Raw genomic sequence first — 6,171 nt, forward strand, 5'->3', positions numbered from 1 at the left:
CTGGCCAAAAACTGCAAAAAAAAAAAAAAAATATAAAAATAAAGATATATATATATATATATATATATATATGTATATATCTGTATATTTATATGTGGGTATGTGGGTGTCTGTATAAACACATGTAGGTATATATACATATATAAAGAATTATATATCTATACACATGTATATATCACTACTCTCCAATCTCTGTATATTTATATCTGTGTGTCTGTATAAACACATACAGGTACATATACATATATAAAGAATTATATATCTATACACATGTATATATCACTACTCTCCAATCTTCTTAAATATTCCCATGACTTAACTTTCTTAGTTATCTCATTAGTATGCTCTTTTCTGCAGAAATCCTGAATAATAGAGCTAAAATATACATTTTGCTTCAAAGTTAAAATATTTGTTTCATTCAGTTGAGATATCTTTAAGGAATTAAAGAAATAGAATGTGCCCAGACTTTTCAATGCTTAATTGTGTTTTCCTAGTCTTAAATATACAAAAGTACATAACAAAACACATCAATGTATTGAAATAATCAAATATTTAATATTAAATGGTATATAATACTTAAAATTATAGCTCATTAATTTCATTTCTGGCTATCATCAGCAATGTTTCAAGTAACTTAAAAGAATGTAATTCCTTGGATTCAGATCTCAGCTCTGCCACTGTGCAAGCTACTTTTTCTTATCTGTGAAATGGAAATAATATTGCTTACCTAATAAGGTTATCATGCAAAATAAACAGAATATTAAACTGACACAGTTTAGAGGAGTGTCTAATGTAACTTCTGAATAAATATTTAGTTATATGCCAATAGTAATAATGCATGTTAAAAATAGAAGCACTTCCTGAAAAATTTTATTTGTGTTTGTATAAATTTCTCTTCATAAATTTTATTTAAGGGCTAGTATGTCTATCAAATTTTGTCATCATTTAAACACTCTATTATTGTAAAATAATTTAGGTTTTCCTAATATCTTACTGTAAAGAAATAGTTCTAAAATCAAGATTTCTGTATATGCTTATCTCATATCACAATTGTATAGTATAAAGAAGAGTTAAAGACTCAAGCTGCAGTGATTAGAGTGTTATAAACAAAACATTCCACACATACATTCCTATTGCTTTCATTTTAACCTTTGTGACTGAAGTATGAAGGACACTATTGCCTGAAGAACATACACACTATCATTTTGGAAGTCTTTGCTAGCAGCGTTACAGATGGACAAACGTGCCTTTTGTTGTCCTAGGCACAGGAGGGAGATGCTTTGAAGTAGATGTAGTCCAGTTTCATTTTTAATAATTTGAGCCTGCCCATTTTCCCCTGTATTTATGAACCAGTTATTTTTCTCTGAAATAACTGCTCGCATCATTTCTTTCTTCATGTATCGCACCCAGAGAATTTAAATGCTAATATTATAGTTTCTTGTAATTTCTCACCTTGATGTCTTTATATAGTCATTTCCCGGGCTTGGACGCGCCATCTACCCTCTGTAACTCAGGCACTCACACCACCGAAGCTCGCTGAACCTGAAATGGCCCTTTTAGAAGCCTTGCTCACTCTGTCATTAGCACACTGCCTGGAAAGACCAGTGACAGCATGTTGTTTTATTTCTTGAATTGTGCTGACACCATTGTTTTGTTTTTTTTCTGGGACATTGTGTTTGTAGTTCATGACAAGAGGAGACATGTTTCCTTTTTTGTCCTCGCATTTCGAATATGTAGCATTTTTGTTATTTGCAGTACTGAACTATATTTATATCTCCTCTAGTCAAAGAGAAAGCCTTGCTGTATAACTCAAAGAAAATTTGACTTCTTTGATTCCTATTTTAAATGGAGGGCCCTGAAAACCAATGTGTGTCATAGTGACTTAAAAAAAAAAAAAAAAAAAAAAAGGAGCCGTTTAAGGAACGTGAAGGATATAAAGCTAAAAGTTGACATTTTCTGCTACAGAAGTATTTATAAAACCACAAAGGGTTTACAAAAAGTCCCTAGATCACTACATAAGAATGCAGAATCTGGTAAATCTGCAAATGATTTAGAAGCAGAGAATGTTATGATGGTTATTATTTTTTTTATTAAATCATAGCTGTGTACATTAATGCAGTCATGGGGTACAATGTGCTGATTTTATATACAATTTGAAATATTTTCATCAAACTGGTTAACATAGTCTTCATGGCATTTTCTTAGTTATTGTGTTAAGACATTTATATTCTACATTTAGTAAGTTTCACATGTACCCTTGTAAGATGGCACCGTAGGTGTGGTCCCATTAATCACCGTCCCTCCATGAATCCTCCCCCCCACCCCTCCCCTCCCTCTCCCCTTTCCCCTTCTTCTTGGGCTATAATTGGGTTATAGCTTTCATATGAAAGCTATAAATTGGTTTCATAGTAGGGCTAAGTACATTGGATACTTTTTCTTCCATTCTTGAGATACTTTGCTAAGAAGAGTATGTTCCAGCTCCATCCATGTAAACATGAAGGAGGTAAAGCCTCCATTTTTAAGGCTGCATAATATTCCATGGTGTACATACACCACAATTTATTGATCCATTTGTGGGTTGATGGGCACTTGGGCTTCTTCCATGACTTAGCAATTATGGATTGGGCTGCAGTAAACATTCTGGTACAAATATCTTCGTTATAGTGTGATTTTTGGTCTTCTGGATATATACCTAGTAGAGGAATTGTAGGATCAAATGGCAGGTCTATTTTTAATTCTCTAAGTGTTCTCCAAACATCTTTCCAAAAGGAATGAATTAGTTTGCATTCCCGCCAGCACTGTAGAAGGGTTCCCTTTTCTCCACATCCATGTCAACATCTCTGGTTTTGGGATTTTGTGATGTGGGCTAATCTTACTGGTCAGTTTTTCATAAAGACAAGTGTGGACTTGAGCCAGGGCTTCAAATATGAGATGTTTCATATAAGCTCTTTCTACACAAAGGACAAAGGCAAAGGTCTGTGTTCAGACTCAGAAATGTGGATGGTCCAATATTAACTCACAACTTGACATTCGGCCGCCTTTTCTCCTCACATGGTGTCAGTGTTTTTAGCACAATGAAAGCTATTGTTATATCATGAAAAGGAATACTCTCAGAAGATGTAGGGGCATAATTAAATGTACTATTTCTCATATGCTCACTGTGTTCTAACATTGGGACTTTCACTTACTGTATTTCATCTGTAGAACCCGTGAGTAACACACATGTTTAACAGATGTGGTGATGAGGATGCAAAAGATTAAATATCACCCTAAAAACAAGAAAGCCAAAATTAAATGTGCTCCAGTCAAAATGCATGATTTTTCCTCTGAAGCACACTTCTAGAAAGTAAGATAATGTATAGGGACTTAAGAAATCTTATACAATAAATTTCGAATTTTATGCTCTTGAGAGCAAGGTTGGTATACGATAACAGAGAAGATGATGTCATTGACATTGATAATGATTATGGTCATGATGATGAAGAGCCATAATACTGAATATCTGCCCTGTCATAGGCTTTTTAATATATTCCTCAGATTTCTTACCCGTTTAAAATTAACTTTTTAAAAAGCCACATCACAAAAGCATTGCTATGCCCACTTCAAAAAAGGAGGAGATGGGAGCCTATGTACTTTATCCAAAGTCATCTAGATAGTAGATAGCTCAGCAGGAGTTAAGAAATATGATATAGTAACTTGTGGTCATTGATTACTATAATTCTATATATTAATCTATTAAAATGCACATTAATCAAATATATCTCAAAATCCCATCCCACGCCACTCCTTATTCTCACTAGTTCTACAACATTCCTGAGAGTGAGTCTGTCTGTTCTGTTACAACCTGGATCCCTTTCCTACACTTGTCTCAAAGCTTTTCAAAGAAATATCAGGGCTTTAGGTATAATAGCAGGAAAAAAATATCAGTGCGTTATAACAAAGAATCTAGGATATTAAACATCACTCGAAACGTGTACCTCCCCAAATACAATATTCTCACCACATCTATATTCAGCAGTTTGATGCTTTGTTATTTAAATATGTCTTCTTAATACTATTATGCGTTGGTTATATATGTAATTTTTTTTGGTTGAAGTTATTGCAGTAACTGCCTCCTACTTGCCATTATTCACAAGGTATGTCTGTTGTCACTAAAACCTGAAGTGGAAGCCACACCAGAATACACGAGTGTCTCAGCTCGTGAACCTCAGTTTGCTGATTGTCTGAGACATTTTCTGGTTCTCATTAGAAACCTGGATTTCTAGAAATGTTTCCCTTTTATCCTCCAGAGAAAAAACAGTTGAAACTTGCTCTGCTGCACTGAATTCTAAGGCAGACTAATCAATCTAATTCCGTCTAAACCTATTTACCCTGTCCAGGAGATCTGCTAATTTGGAATGCCAGTAACTCCTAGTTCCTGACACTGCTTTCCAAAAGTGAGTTAATGAACGAATTTAAAGGGACATGCTTGACATTTGCAAATTAGTTTAACTGGCTCATTGGGGCAGCTTTGAACTACTTTGAGCTGATAGGGTTGCCATGAAGCCATTCCATCATGTGAGAGTTTTACACTTCAGTAAACTTTAAAAGATATCTTAATAATTGAATAAATTTATGATATCATTTAGTATTTCTAAAATTTCTTGATTATGATGCTGAGGTTTAGAATTTTAAAAATGCTATTCTTTTGGCCTCCACAATAATGTGCAATTTTATGACGATGCCTTTTCTGATTGAAAGTAACACAGCTTTGGCAAAAATATGTGTATTGTCAGTAATTACAGATAGTTCAGTGCCTACACCAGAATGCACAGAGAGTGAATATGATGTCTTATATACCTGCCTCACCGGGGGGATAAAGGGAGGTACAGTAGGAGGTTTCTAGGCAGCAAAGCATAATATACGGTATTTAAAATCTACTCAGAAAGAGCAAAATACATACATTTGTCTTATCCATTAAAAAGTCATATACTTCAATTATATGGATTAGTTATGCTTTAAATTATGCTTTAATAAATTATAAAGGAATTTATTCATCAGTCTACAGCACGTCTCTGTAATGCCTCCTCTTACTTTACTCCTGCACTGAACCCTGCAGTGAAAACATGAAAGCCTTTATCTGCTGCCGGTTCCACTCTGGGATTTAAAACAGGGGGATTTTATCCATAGTGCGAAAAACATTTTGCATAACCTTAGAAAAGTCAGGAAACAGGAGATATGACTCACTTCAAGTGTAAAAAAGAAGGAAATAAGCAAGTTAATGCTGTAACACAAACATGGCGCGTGCTGTGAGGACGGAGGGAAGCGGACAGCGGCACCGGCCGGAGCCGGAGAGCAGGGCGAGGTTCAGTGGGAGACAGGGCATGTCCGAATCAGGCCTTAAACAACTAAAGAAGAAACTGAATCTTTAATGTATGTTGGCGAAAATACAAACTAGGATGCAAGGATTGACGTTCAGAGCAAAGGGCTTGGGCAAGGGGTGGAGGCAAAGAATGTGAACCACTTATAAAAAGTTGAGAAATAAGTCTGGATGTAACATTCAGGGATTATCGTCATTGGGAAAATTAAGATTCTCTGAGAGTTTTTCTCCTCCTAACCCCACTCCTTCTTCAGCCTTGGGTATCTGGTGCGGCAGAAAGCTCCTGAGATTTGGTGAAGGAAGAACAGGGACGTATTTGTCTGTGTGTCCTTGTTTTGACGTCTGCCACGGTGGGCTGTCATTCTTTTAAAGGAAAGACTCAGGAAAGAAAGCCCTGGTTGCTGGATGTAGAGGATTTGAGCAAGCAGAAAACGGATGGAGTAGAGATGTGTACTCAATGTAAGAAAAAATCCCAGCCAGGCAAGCGTGCCCTTGTCCGATGCTGTTGGAGAACTAGAATTTAAATGGGTGGTCAGCCTGGGTGGTCAGCTGGGGTGGTCAGCCGGAGTGGTCAGCCTTGGGTGGTCAGCCGGAGTGGTCAGCCTGAGTTGTCAGCCTGGGGTGGTCAGCTGGGGTGGTCAGCCTGGGTGGTCAGCCTGGATGGGTCGCCTTGGTGGAAAGCTGTGGAGACAGACACGTTCACGTGATCAGAAAGGCGGTCAGCCTGAGTGGTCAGCCTGGGGTGGTAAGCTGGGGTGGTCAGCTGGGGTGGTCAGCCTAGGTGGTCAGCCCGGATGACGTGCTGTAATGGA

The sequence above is a fragment of the Otolemur garnettii genome, unplaced genomic scaffold (assembly GCF_000181295.1).
Source record: "Otolemur garnettii isolate 467f Iridium unplaced genomic scaffold, OtoGar3 scaffold00001, whole genome shotgun sequence".
In the NCBI taxonomy this organism is placed as follows: domain Eukaryota; kingdom Metazoa; phylum Chordata; class Mammalia; order Primates; family Galagidae; genus Otolemur; species Otolemur garnettii.